The following is a 14,925-nucleotide window of genomic DNA, read 5'->3' on the forward strand; positions in this document are numbered from 1 at the left end:
TCGGTCCCTGCTCCTGCCCACCTAGCAGTTCGAAAGCACGTCAAAGTGGGAAGGTAAACGGTGTTTCTGTGTGCTGCTCTGGTTCGCCAGAAGTGGCTTAGTCATGCTGGCCACACGATCCGGAAGCTGTACGCCAGCTCCCTTGGCCAATAAAGCGAAATGAGCGCCGCAACCCCAGAGTCAGTCACGACTGGACCTAATGGTCAGGGGTCCCTTTACCTTTACTTGTAATCCTTAACTAGACCAGGAGTTAAAATCCCATTGATTCTCTCATTTTCCTTCCATATCTTCTCTTCCTCTCCTCACTCTCATTGAAAGTACTTCTGAAAACATCATTGTCTTCCTGTGGATGATGCCACAATGAAAGCTTTTAACCATAGGGGTTTTCCTAAGACAGGGGCAGCTGGGAAGGGTGGAGGCCAGACTTGAAGGATTTAAGGGGAGAGGGGGCGTGGTGGAAGGATGGAGAAAGAATAAGAGCCTGGAAAAGAAAAGATGGCCACCACACAAATTGGGAAGCCTACACTAGGCTAATTCAAATGGAGAGCCCCAAAGAACTTAAGACACCCCCAGTTCTCCACCCTCAAGAATCCAAGTACAGACAAGCCCATCCAGCATGTCAAGTCTCCCAGTCATTATCAATTACAAGCCGATCTGATGAACTAGACCAAGGTGAGAATGCTGTTTGAAATGGTATAAAATGAGATACGTATATGTCTTTTGTTGCTTTTAAGACAGTCAGGTTTGCCAGTTTCTTTTGGGGTGGGTGGGGGAACCAGCCCTCGTTCTTGGTAATCTGAAACAAAAGTGAAGTGTAAAAACTTGGACGATAGACACATTCTGAAAGGGCACAGAACTAAATATAGTTCTGCTCTGGTGTTGCTTGCATTTGAGAATTTCTGCTAGAAAAATGCCCCCCCTCCCAATGAAGGATTTCTCCCTGAAAATGTGTTAGGTGTGGGATAAAGCCCATTTCTAGTATCTGGAGTTCTTCTCCTCTTTTTCTGCATGTATTTAGATATGTCCAGAGCAGAACAACCTTTCTTAGATATGTGTTATATATGTGAAGGTTGGAAAAAACCCTATAAATGCAATCTGTTCTTTTGCATGCCATAGATAACTGGAATTGCTAACAGGTTCCTAAAAGCAAATGCTTGAGAACCTCAAGGTCTCCTTGTGGCACTAATATTTGTTTCTGATTATCTTCCTTCTTCCCACTTGTTTACCGCTTCTGTCCATCTGTCCAGATTTCTGGCAGTATGTGTCTGTGCCTCTCACCTGTTTCCTGTACCGAGGTTGTCTTTGAGCAACCAGACTAACCAGTTCAAGAAATCATATTGTAACCTCCATGGCTGACCTAGCACAACAGCAGAAATGCAGAAAGTGTGGTTGAGGGCAAATGCAGAATTTATTTGACCTGTCTGCTTATGCTTATCTATGCATCTGGGCCAGCGCTGCTGGGTTATGTTAGCTGAGAAGTAAATCTCACTTGGTTGGAGCGAAATTCTAACGTATGGCAGTCAATTTTTCAGAAGGCCTACTGCACGTATGTGGAAAACTTAGCACATTTTAGGTGGGTTGGGCATGGAGCTAATTGTAAGCTCCCAGCTCCACCTGCTTCCATATGTTTAGAATGATGCCTAAATTTGTGCTTACCATGTGTGCATTCCGATGCATGGCAAAATTTACACACCATTTAGACGTTATGGTGAGTATGTCAATGTTGGTGAATTTTGTGTACAGGGCCTCTTAGAGGCAACTCTTAAGTTATGGAGCTGATTAGTGAATGAAAGGGAAAGTATGGGAAAAGTACATGTACAGGAAGCAGAAGTTCAAAGTTGCACTCCCCAACATCTCCAGTTAAAAGATATCTCGGCAGAACTGAGAAACAGCCTTGGAGACTTGGCCACCAGTCAAAACAGACATCAGTGGGCTAGACAGAGGAAATCGTGTGACTTTGTAAAAGCAGTGTTATATGAAAATACTGGGTCATTGTGGAAATGGCAGGGTTTTTAGAACACAGAACGCCAGCAGTTATTGATCAGAAATTCGGCTAGAGAAAACTTGTCTGTCAAAAAGAGGCTTTTTGGCTTGTGAGGTTGAACCTATTGCCAGAAATGTCTGATGAATACAAACCTTTGCCTTCCCTCTGTAAATGAATATCCTTGTGTATGAATGATTGCTAGGAAAATGATAAAGAGTCAGCAAAAAGAATCTTGAAGCGTTGCTCTGTGGGGATACAGACACAATTCCTGGGATTCTAGCTGTCCCAGAAAGCATCATTCCATACAGTCTGAGCGTTTTATTTGATAACAGAGGAATTTTGCTCCATCAGTATCTTTATATTTGGGGAGGGGGGAGCAGGACAGTGGGGGCAGTGACCCTTCCTGAATTTCAGATCATAAAAACCATAATGTAAGAATATAACAAATGCCTTGCTGGATCAGACCAAGGTTCCATCTTCATTCAGCATCTCATCAATCTAATTTTCCCACTTTATTGTTCCAAAGCTATTGTTATTACGGGGCTTAAGGTTTCTAGTTAGATATACTCCTAACCTTTTTGGCTCACCACAGTTGTTATGAACAAATCCAGGCTGCCCTGCGTTGATAATATTGCCATAGTAGTCAGCTAAAGTAAGATATGAAGAGAAAATTATTGCAACAAATGCTCTTAAAGCACACTAATTTTCAATTTACTGGGCCATAAAACCTTCCTGTGTGCATTCTTCTTCCCATCCATCCATCCATCCATCTGAAATGGCAGCTCTACATCCACCCCTAAAAAAGAAGTCCTAAAAAAAGATTACTTGCTGAATTACTGAATCACATTTTGTTCCCTTACAAATCTTACCAGAACCGAATTCAGCAATTCACCTGCTTTATGGAAACTAATTTAAAAATAATGCCATGATGTCACTTTGTATAAGGTGCGTCTCCCCTAGTTTTTAAAGAAACAGGCCAGCAATTTTGCTCCTGTCAAAGTTAATAGCAAATCTCCCATTCATTTGAGTGGTGCAGGATTGCAACCAATTATCATGAATAACACAGGCATTACCTACCCTGGAAGATGCGGGTATAAAAACAGGCTGGTTCTTGGTACATAATCTGATTTCTACTGGTTCATTAAAGCTTTTCCTGTTGTGAAGTGTTGCAAGACCTTTTACCTGAATGTGCCTGAGTGCATTGCAAAGGACATCTCTATAAAATAGGCAAACTAAAACAAAACAAAAAAGAATTAGGAGTACAGGAAGCTGTCTATTTAGCTCAGTTTTGTCTACTACTCTGGCCGGCAGCAGTTATCCAGGGTCTCAGGCAGAGAATCTTGCCTGTCTGGTCTATTTTTGACTGCTGATGCCAGACCTTGATACTAGGTAGACTCTACTGCTTGCCAAACATAATGCTGTACCATTGAGCTATGTGGCCCTTTCCTGAACCATAAATGTGATTTATTAAAGTTGATTATTTACCTAGGGACAAAATTTATGGAAGCTTGCTTGCCTCCTTCTTGACAAAAGTTGTCTTCAACTTCTGCCCTCAGAAGTCGGCACGGAAAAGTTGCATTGCTGATTACTGCACGGGTATTGTTGTTGTTTTAAAAAAACACCGTGCTGTCCCGTCCTTGTTTTGTTATTTTTATTTTTTCGATGCGTGCATGCAGCTCCTCCCTGCCTTTTGTTCCTCTGCTTTAAACAAGCACCCCTGCCCACACACATTCCTGTGAGCTTGGATGAGAGGACATCCCTCGTCTCCTTTCGTTCCAAGATTGGCTGCGGTAGCTAGGAACGTGCGTCGTCTCTCACACCGCCCGGGCCTTGTTTTTGCTTCCCTTTTACACCAGGCAAGGGAGAAGCGATTGCTCAAACGCGAAGCCAGCACGTGAAAGGGAGACACTCACAGCAACGGAAGCGGCAGGCAAATGTGTTAAAGGGTCGGCTGTCAAGCTTCCTGAACTCTCATTTATTATAATGAATTTGCCATTGATCGCGACTCCTCGTCTCTCCGCCTTTTCTTTTCACCCAGACACGTGAAAGCACGATCGTAGGTATACCTACGATCCTGTTGGAAGAGGCATCGGTTGCAGAAACGCAAACAGGATCGTATACCCACGACCGTGCTTTCACGTGTCAAGGTGAACAACGGACTTCTGAGCACTTTGAAGAGATGTCAGTTGCAGAAACGCAAAGTGCTCAGAAGTCTCTTCCTCCCCCCCGCACTGGTTTTTTTTTTGGGGGGGGGGAAGGTTAAGGGATATGAACGTGAGAAAGCCACCATCTTCCTTATAAGCCAAACCCCATTCAAAACCCATCCTTTTGAAATAAATATCCCTGTTTTGGGTATGTACGCTGCGAAGTATTCCGTTTCCAGATCATGTAGCGAAGGGGAGAGGCGCCCCCCCCCCATAACTATAAACCCATAAAAATACATAGCAATCTGAGGTTCTGCTCCCCTAACAAAAGACCTCCCGCCCCCCCCCCAAAAAAATCCTGGCTACGCCCATGCTTCAGATTGGTTAAATTCCCCTTTCGAATTTAATACCAGCCTGGGGACAATGGTGTTTACGCGACACGTGCCTCGGAAACTCATGCAAACAACATTCCTAGGCCCCGCCCCCTTGCGTTCTGCCCGCAGCGCGCGGACCCGCCCCCCCATCCGCGTTCGGCTGAGGACACGCCGCTCCACGATTGGCCGCGGGGATCGCCTCAGATCCCCTCCTCCCCGCGCTGAGTCACAGCACAGCAGCCAAGCAAAAAGGCGCTCAAGGTTCTACGGGAAGGGCCCTGCCAAGGGGAGATCCCGACGGCCAACTGCAATCAGACAGACGTCCAGCAACCATTCGTCATATTTCGCCTTGATAGGCTGAAGGAGCGCGGTAGTGAGCAGTCCGACGATAAGCTCGCCACGGCTAGCCCAAGCACAAATCCATAACACCCCTTTTTTTACTTGGCCTTTTTTGTTAGGGCTGTGTCTCCTTAGAACAGTTGTTTGGGACTATAACTCCCATCATCCCTAGCTAGCAGGACCTGTGGTCAGGGATGATGGGAATTGTAGTCCTAAAAAAACAGCTGGAAACCCAAGTTTGGGAAACTGCTAGAACTTCGATCTGAGCATGTGCAGAGTACGTCTTCTTCACTTCTTCGAGTAGCAGTTGCAAGACTGTACACACCCGGAGTATGGGTTGTGTGAGACTGTGCAAAGGAGGGTAGGGTTTTGACTGATGTGCATAGGAGAGGATTTTGGCAGGTGTAGCTTATCAGGAAGGTTTTAGACATGAAACGACTCCAGAAATTTGCAGTTCTCTGTGGCTTCTGGGATGTGCAGGTGATTCCAGGAAAGCGACTCCATTTGAAATTAAAATATTTTTCTGTACTGTAAATGCTCTTGTGGGGAAAAATATGTTATCTTTAGGTAGAAGAAAAACAACCCAGTAAATAGGATTAATGTATAGCTTTACTCCCAGTGGGGTGATATTCTGAAATCAGGAATATATATATATATATATATATATATATAGGCAATGCTTTGATATTCTGGATTACGGAGCATCTTTTTTTTTTTTTTTTAAATGCCAAGCACCATCTGTTTAAACAAGTCAAAAAATGCTGTCACCTTGGTCATAAAACCATTTTCATAAGTGATGCAGTTTTATTGCTTATAACCCGGAAGTCATCACAATATAAAACACGGGAGATGGACATATAACAAACGAGAAGAGAAATACAATTAAGTAAGTATAAACCAAAGTGAAGGAGCAGCACTATTTAAACTGGATTGCATCCCTTGTGATATGCAATCTATGCGCAAATAGTGCTTACTTTTAATTGCATCTATGCTGTCCTTGCATCTGTAATTTGAATATATGAATGGCAATAACTAATAATGTACATTTGATTTCAAAATATCTCATCAACCACAGTCATTAATCACACATTCTGTATCAAGGCTACTTAATATAGAGCCCACCAGTGTTTTGGATGACAACTCCTGTCATCTCCAGCCAGAAAGAGCAATGGTTATGCGTGATGGGAGTTGTAGTCAACAACATCTGGAGGGCACCATGGTGGCTACCTCTATTCTGGACTAAAACATATTGTTATTTAGGGCTGGCACCAGACTAGAGAAGGCTCTGGGGAAATTACTGGGTAGTGAGTCATACAATATTACTTGGCTGTGATGGCAGTGTGGGCGGCTGAGTTTATATATTATTATTATTATTATTATTTAATGTGTATACCGCCCTTCATCCGAGAATCACAGGGTGCTTTACAGTATAAAACCACAAAAATACATGCTATACTAAACAAAACAATAACAGTAACCCTCCCTCCAAAATTTAAAAGGCTGTAGATTAACCAAAGGCCTGGGAAAAGATTTAAATTTTGCACAATGTCCCCGAGTGACACAAGTTTGGGGGCATTGTGGGAAATTACGAACGACTAGATTTAGCCAGTCTGATGCTGTTCAGAGTCCAATATAAGAGAAAAAAAGAGGTGGTTGGGAAGGTAAATTTAGCACTTCAGTTGATACCCTGATAGCTACCTAAAGATGCAAGATGCTGTTATTTGTGTCACTTGTAAATGCTACATTGGTTTATTGTTGCATTAAGCAACAGTCTGCTTAATCATGAGGTGACTGAAGTGAACTGAAAACATGACAAGTATATATTATATATGTTCAGGTGTGTTGACATATTATTCTCAACGATCAACCAAATAAAGAAGATCTAAAACAAAACAAAACACCCCCCCCTTGTGATAGCTAGAGTGCTTTACTTAAAGAGATACTTACTTGCACATCAAACTTTTAAGCTACTCTGGGTTCTGGACACCCACATTTCCAGCAGTGTCCATCATGAGGACTATTTGCACGTAGGCCCAGGCTCTTAAACAAATTAGAGCATGGTTTCAGTGTTTTCATATGCTAAGAACCTGATCAATCCAGTCATCCGCCATATATTCTCTGATGATCATCCCAAACATGTTATTACTGGCCGCAACAGATTAGTTTCTGGCACGAAGGACTTTTAAATTCCTTCATCTTATGTACATCCTCTCACACCAGCCATCTGATGTTATTCCCATTTTACAGGTCAAGGAAATGTGACCAAGAAATTGCTGTTTGCCCAGACAGGTCTGTAGGGATGCCCTCCATACTCCTAGGCCTATCAAAAACTGATACCCTCCCTCGCTCACTTCTGATGCTTTAGAAACAGTTTCCCGGTTATTATGGAGTTTCAAGGCTGCCCGCAAGTCATCAGATACCCAAGTCATAATAATAGGTTCTGGCCCAAGCCACCAATGTAAAATATGTGTGGTGAACATGTGGTTCTCTGTGATCCTGCTGGACTCAGACTCCCAACTCCCATCAGCATGGCTAATGGTGAAGGATGATGGGAGTTGTAGTCACAGGCTACCCATCCATGATGAAAGGGCCTCACTAAATAAGATAGTGGAAATTAGTGACTGAATCCCTTGTTGCCTTAAATTTTCACAAATAGCTACAAATAGCTATTTGTGTAAATTTTCACAAATAGCTACACACACACACACACACACACACACACTCATAGAGTAAAACAATAAAATTCCTAGGTCATTAACTCCCTATCTGAAACCCTGTGGAGCAGATATTCCCCATTCAGCTGTCCCCCCTCCCCCATACAATCCTTAAAATAAAAGTTGTTATCAGAAGCGGTATGCAAATAATTGTATGCCTCTAAATTTCACGCACGGATATTAATTTTAGAACTTTAGGAAAGTGATTTGTGGGTGCCATCACAAAATGGCTGGCACGTTGGTGGGGGGCAACATAGCTAGTAAAAAAATGGCTGCCATTGCCAAAACACTCACAGTATTTACGACCACAACAAGAGGTCAAAACAGTAATGTCTGCCTTAGTAAAACGCAGTAAAAAAGCCACTTTGTCTGAGCCCACAGTGTTCTGTTCTAACCCACTTCACAGAAGGCAAGCCAATCAATTTCTCAAAATCACATCTCAATAAAACTTTGTACTGCATACATCCTTTTTCTGCCCGGGCCCATCTTTCCAAGGCCCTGAATTCTCACCCCCCAACCCCTGAATCCTCCATTTTTTTGAATGGTGGCATTCAATTAGAATGGCCTTCTTTTCTTTTCTATACTGGTGGCATCTAATTAGGACTGTAGACTAGAGAGACAACATGGAAGAGTTCTAATTGGACCGTCTGCTGGTAATTTCCCATAAGAATTGCTCTTCACCTTCTCTCCAGTCTGCTGACCAAATGTGCTTTTTAAAAAAGTGCTCAAGCATTTTAAAGAGTTGAAGATGACATGCCTCTTAACACTTGTGCACGCTGAACTATATTTTGTGAATCTCTGACACATGGCAAACTGCAAGTGTCAAATCATTCACAAGAGCGCTTCCGGCAATTTAAGCCGGAAGATTTAACCGTGAGAAAGGCAACTTGAGACATAGTGATCCTTATGTGGATGAGACCCATTTCTCTCTCTCTCTCTCTCTTGGCTCTATTTCAATTTGTACGAATTGAAAAAAATAAAACAAAACCCGCAAACGACCGCTCTTACAGGATCCAAAACCGCTGTGACAGACGCAAGATACTCACAATTTTGTTTAATGACTAAAACCCTGCTTGTTCGTTTCAGTTTGCAACCCAGAACCTCTGATTTTAACTCTTGCAAAGCTCTCTGCGTCCATTTCATTAGGGTAACCACCCACCCGCATTTTGGTGCAATTTCGCAAGCGACAGACGGTTTTGCCACTGTTTTCAATGCTTGCCTGTCAAAAATCCCCATGAATTTACCATGCTAGTTTGGGCCTGTCTGTTGTGGTCTATGGCTTGCAGCAAACTCCTATCTACACCTGCAAGATATAGCTGGAGTGGGGTCAGAAGTGGGGCAAATATAGGAAGATGCTTCCGGTAGATCTAGCCTTGGGTAACCATAACCACAGCTGTTGCGATGGATGTCCTGATTTCTCCCTTGATCCCCCTTCCTGCCTCCCTTCTCAAGGTCCCTCCTACAGGGCGGTTACCAGGCTGCCTATGTGGGATGAATTGACATTGCTGCAGCAGCCTGTTTGCATACAAAGCAAGGCTCTTGCCGGTGCCTGACCTGCCATTGCCTAGCTAGCCTCATCCGAAGCCCTTCATTGCTGCGGAGGAGAAGAGCAGTGGCAAGGCAGCTGTCTCTCTGCCTCCCTTGGGGAAAGTTGCTGATGTTTCTCACGGTTGACAGACGGTGCAAGGACAGGTATAAAGCTGACGAAGGATTTGGGGGGCAGGAGGGGGAAGTTAAGGAGATGGGTTAAGTATTGGGGGAAATAGTACTATTGTGGCAATTCTGTAGGCCGCTGGATTTTTACCTGCACAATGTTTTGCTTAAGATAGTTGCAATTTTTCAGCTTGGGGACAAGCGGCCCTTTGTCTCATGCTGTCTTGTTTTTTGCCTAAACGGAGTCCTTCTGGAAAAATAACACGTTTGTCCGCCAGGACCAAATCTCTCTGCCACATATGTTTTGGATATTAATCTGCATTTTAGCAAGAGCTCGCATCCTAAAATAGCCGCAGTGGGTGAAGTGGCCTTTCCCCTGATTCTTTGGGTTGATGACTTAAAGTGACTTATCGAGGGGTATGTGGTGGCAAAGGCTCTGATGCAAGGCGGTGGGGGGTGGGAAGAAAGATGCGAGTACCCTTTTGAGCATGCCTATGGTGGCAAGTGGCAAAAAAATTTGCAGGCCTGGCATAGATTTTAGGCCTCTCTGGAGCCTCGTTGGCGAGAAGAAAAGGGTTAAATGTGAATTCAGACACTCTGTCTCTTGTCTTCCTGTTTGCTAAACTGCTGTCTTGTGTAAAAAGACAGGCTCTTTTGGCCTCGGGAATGGAGAGTTGTGTGACCATTTTGAAGTTTAAAATCAGGTTTTGTAGCAGTTGTTGTTGATCTGTGAAACCCGGCTAAAAGAATGTGTTGTACTGCCACTTTTTCTTTTTTTTCTTTTTGGTCTCCTCTTTATCTTTGCTAGTGCATATTCTGTTTTATTGCACAATTGTCTGATACAGATGTGCTTAGACAGTGTTGCTAAACCCAATGTTATTTGTGGGTTTTGAACCTCCGAGCTATATATTCACTCCCATTTACTTTTAAACAGTGCTTTTTGTCCTGGGGTACGCATACCCAGAAACATTTTGTGACTCTAAGTTTGGCCTCATTTAGGGGCAGTATTTCAATATGAGCAGGAAAATGAGAGTACCCCTAAACATTTTTTTTAGAAAAAAAGCACTGCTTTTAAATACCTTTTCTTTGGCTTCAAACATCTGTAGAGAGACTTCATGTTTCACGCACGTACACATACATGCACGCACTTGTTTATCAGTATTACAGAAAGGGATGTAATCAAAGCCTCTTTAGTCCTTAGGTGAGGGATTGTTGCCAACAGTTCTAGTATAAAGTCAACTAAAATATTTCGGCATGATCCCCCTAAAGTTGTCCCATTGACTTCATTTGGAACACACTTAATTTAACTGTTGAAATCAGTGGGCCTTTTTTTTTTTTTAAGTGCTTACCTTTGATTGGAAATCCCCTTTTTTTCTTTTGGGAAAATTCATGTAGAACTTGGAGATAATTTAATTTGAAAAACATTACCGTTTCCTAAATAAATCATATGCTTCTCACTGAGGAAAAGAGGGATAAGATACCCTTTTCAGATTCTATGTTTGAATTCAACTGTTTATATTGAAATAAATTAAACCACATTAATTGGATAGTACATATATAATAAATTATCATAATTAGACTGGCCCCCTTTTTCATAATGAAAATCGAAATAGGGATGCTTTTTCTGTATTTTAGAGACAAGTTCCACTGGAACCAATGGGGCAAGTTAATGGCAACTGTCATATCCTGTTGAGAGTCTGTGGTTAGACTGGGGGAGATAAGGTTCAAAGTTTACTGGATTGTTAGTTACAGTACTGTCCTGTCCTGCAAACTGACACAGCTGAGAGAGTTGTTGACATCAGAAGAATGGTATTGGTCAATCTGGAATGCCATGAACTCTGTTTTTTGAATCTCATGCTTTGATTTTTACTGTAAATAGAGTTTCTCATTGGAGATTCAGCAGGGCAGAATTCGGAAAGAATCACCACTACAAAAGTCCTTTAAAGAAAAGAATTGGGGAACTGTCCTTGATGGACTGTGCTCCTGTTTTCCATTCCAAATGTATTTATTTAACCATTTTTTGTGGGTTTGGAGTGGCCTTCTTTGTGCACTCAAATATGTCTAAACAACGCACAAAGAGCTCTTTTGGAAGCACTTGGGACCGTTAGGGGATTTTGAAAATGTTAGTAATTTCAACCATGCCCATACATGCTTTAAAGGTTGTTTTATCACATTGGTAAACAAAGGCAAATATTTGAACAACGGCATTCTTGTTTGATACATGTTTTGGCGTTAGAAATGGAACTGTGCAGAAGTCATCTGGGATCTTTACAAAGTTATTTCAGGTGCATAACTGGTCTTCCTTTATCAGCAGTGTTAAGGCTTGTGGCACATCATCATACACAGGGCAAAGGCATGCTTAGAAATAAGATAGAAATTAATTTCAGGCGTGAATAATTTGTGATTGCGGGTGCTGAGCTTTCCTCCTGGGGAACATCCTTTGCTGGAAAAGTATCTTTTTCCTTTGGCATTGACTTTTGTCTCTCTCTTCTTAAGCCATCAGAATGAAACACTCCCTCCCACAGTTAAGAAAGTGGATGCCATTTGTGAGGATAAATTGGGCAGGAAAATGGGACCAGGCTATGAGGGGTGGGGTCCTGCGTATTGGTGGGTCCTATGAATTATGCAAGTTCTCCACTTGTTTAGGTATGCTCTTTCTATTCTGTTTTGTTCTATGGAAAGGGCGAATGAAAGCAAAGTGCTTTTTATCTGTCACATTATCTATGATTGTATTTCTAAATTCCAGACACACCCCTTATTTAACCGTTGGAAAATAAACAGACTAATAACGTCTCAATGAAAAAAAAAATCTTTCTTTCTTTTAAGACTCGCTATTGTTCCCCCATGGAGCTGTCAGCTCTCTCTGAAAACTGAAACTGTTCATTCAAAGTGAGGAGACAGTGGCAATTTCAAGATTCCTTACCCTTTCTTGTAAATTGAGGAGCATCCAGTTTGCTTTAGGAAACAAAAGCAGCTTTAGGAAAACGATTCCCAGATCTTCTACTTTTCTGCTTGTCCTCAGTATTTCTGCATGTCGGAATAGTAAAAGCACTTCCGTGCTATGCTTCAATTAGCTGCTTCCTCTTTGACACAAATTGTGTTTATTCTGACATCTGAATCTGGCTTGTAAGTTCACTAGCCAAGCCAGGGCTGCAAACCATGGTTTCCTGGATCATATGTAATGGCAAACTATGGTTTGTACCAAATAGGAATAATTTAAATCAGAATGTGTGAGAAGAGTGGCTGTGGCTTATTGACAAACCATGGTTCAGCTCTCCGCCTGAACTGAACCCATGTAATAAAATCAGGTTTCCTGCCATGTAATGGTGTGGAAAGATGCTTTACACAGCACTGTCATGTTGTGTGTGTATTTAGGGGCAGGCATGTATCTCAGTCACAGAGCACATGCTTCGGATGCAGAACGGTTTTATTCCTGCCATCTCCAGTTAAAAGGATCAGGTTAGCAAATAGTGGGAAAGACCTCTGCCTGAGGCTCTGGAGAGCCAGTTCCAGTCAGAAAACATGGACAAATAGCCTGACCAGACGTAATGCAGTTCCCCATGTCCCATGTAACCAGCCAACATAGTATAGATCATTGGATGACGTCTTCGAAGGACTGCCTCCTCATGACATGAGCTTGCCCGCCCACTGCACTATTCCTCAAAAGCCTTGATCTGTTTTCCACTGCCATCAGAGATTCAGCTGGATTATAATGCATGACAGAATCTTTTTGGTTGTGGCACCCAGATTACAGAACTCCTTTACCCAGGAAGCCTGGTTGGCCCCCTCCTTTTTGGCTTTTCGGCGTCTGGTAAATATTTTCCTGCTTTGCAAAGTTCCTGTTTTGGATTCTCTAAAGCTTTTCTGGTCCCTTTTGTGGAACTGTATTTTAGGTGGCTCTGGATTTTTTTTTAGTTCATTGTTCATCTTGTAGCTTTAATTATTATGTTTTAGGCTGATGATTTGTTTTGGGGAAGCTAAAAGGCAGACCCCAAATGATCTTGTAAATAGTAAATAAAACAATGTCAGTTCATTTCTGTAGGTCGGTCTTGTTATCTGTTATCTGGTGATTTTTATCCTAAAGCCTGAGTGAAGAGGGCAGAACAAACCATTGAGAAGATCTCAAAAACCATATTGTGTCACTTTTATAAATTACAAAAAGAGGAAGAGTATGGTTCTTTCAGTGGGGTCCCATTTTTTCATTGGAGACCACTGCTCTAAAATGTATCAAGCTACGTGCATTATCTTGTTCATCACTTTTGATAACAATGCTCACAAATTTACATTGTTGTATTTCGGGTCTAAACCTTTTCTAAACATACTTTGTGAACGCTGTGAGTTTGAACGAAGCAGCTATTATGGTGGATACTGTCAAGGCATGCAGCATTTAATCATCATTTTGAAAATACTCACCCAGGGAATGTTCAGAATGAAACATTTCCTTCCCTTCTGCATGGCTTTCTGAATTGTGGATAGATTTATGCTTAATCAGCTTTATTGGCAAAGAAAAGCATATAGGATAAACACAATTCAGAAGACTTGTAGAGGAGTTTGTGTTTAATAATGCATGCAACATTGATTTTGTGGAAAGAAAACCCAAGAAGGAGAGAGTGGTGGTCACGGACTAGCACAGAGTTAAGGATATTATTATCTTGCTCTTTCATTCTGACTGGGTTTTGCTATGTATGTTGGGGCAGCTGTAACCATTGATGTGACTGCCCTTACATTTAGGAGAATTCTGTGTGCCTCAGCCACACAGTGAAAGGGAGAATGTTAAGGGAGCCAAGGTTATAGGCATGCTGTCAAAAGTACCAAGCAAAAGTGGGTTGCCAGGTCCTTTGAGAGGAGGTCTGCACAACTTGCGATCTATATGTTAATGACTGGAGAACTCTTTCCTTTCTGATTAGTTTTTGTCCCATGTTGTATCTGTTTTTTAAGCATCTTATTTTGACTTACTGCCCTTCTCCCTCATGTCTGCTCCTGTTTACTGTTCTTATTAACAAAAAAATAATATTCCTCTCCCCCCAAAAGTTCTGTTGTGATCTACCAAGCAATATACGGTAGGCCACCACAAGTTTTTATAGGCTCCATACTTTACCAAACTGTGGCTGCGAAATCCGGGTTTTCCAGCTGCTCACTGGTTGCAATACATGGTTTGTGGGTCGCATTTGATTCTATAAACATGCTCAAATAAACTTATTTTACAGAATTTCTGTGTATCAGTTTTCATGCTGAAGGTGCACAGACTTATTGCTGGCCTTCTGTAACGTATTAGAACTTTCACATTTTATCTGCTAAAATGTGAAGCTGTTTTTATAACAAAATCAGGCCAGTGGTCTTTCTTGCTCATTGTTACTATTTTAACTGCCACTGGCTATCCACAGCTTTTTTTGTTTTGCTAGCCCTGTTCCCCGAGAGCCATATTTTCACATGCTGGAGATGGAGCCCAGGGCTTCAATCTGCATAGAAAGAAAGCATGTGATGTTCTATTGTGCCATGATGCCTTTTCAGTGCAAGAGATAAGTACAGACTAATCTACCGTATTTTTCCATGTATAAGATGATGCCCTTTTCTTAAAAAAAAAAATTAGGCAAAAATTGGGTGTCTTCTTATACACAGATAGTGAATGCAGAGGGGGGACGTGCAATTAATGGCAGCTGCAAGCAGGAGATTGGCTGCGGCGGTTGGGTGGGTGATTGGTGGCTGCGGCAAGGCCT

The 14,925-nt window shown here is 42.2% G+C and overlaps 1 protein-coding gene across 6 annotated transcripts in view; it reads left to right on the plus strand.

The window, feature by feature from the left end:
* Positions 1 to 14,925, plus strand: part of LPIN1 (lipin 1) — an 85,508-nt gene that overhangs the window by 30,723 nt on the left and 39,860 nt on the right. Inside the window, exon 1 of one of the 6 annotated variants that reach the window (XM_080997987.1) lies at positions 397 to 672. The exons of 4 other annotated variants lie outside the window; for them this stretch is intronic. The gene's annotated coding sequence lies outside the window, so the exon portion shown is untranslated. Of the gene's footprint in view, positions 1 to 396; positions 673 to 9,066; positions 9,248 to 14,925 lie in introns of those variants that run through there. One more of the 6 variants, XM_080997988.1, reaches the window with a different exon arrangement.

The sequence above is a fragment of the Podarcis pityusensis genome, assembly GCF_964106645.2.
Source record: "Podarcis pityusensis genome assembly, chromosome: 3".
Taxonomy (NCBI): Eukaryota; Metazoa; Chordata; class Lepidosauria; order Squamata; family Lacertidae; genus Podarcis; species Podarcis pityusensis.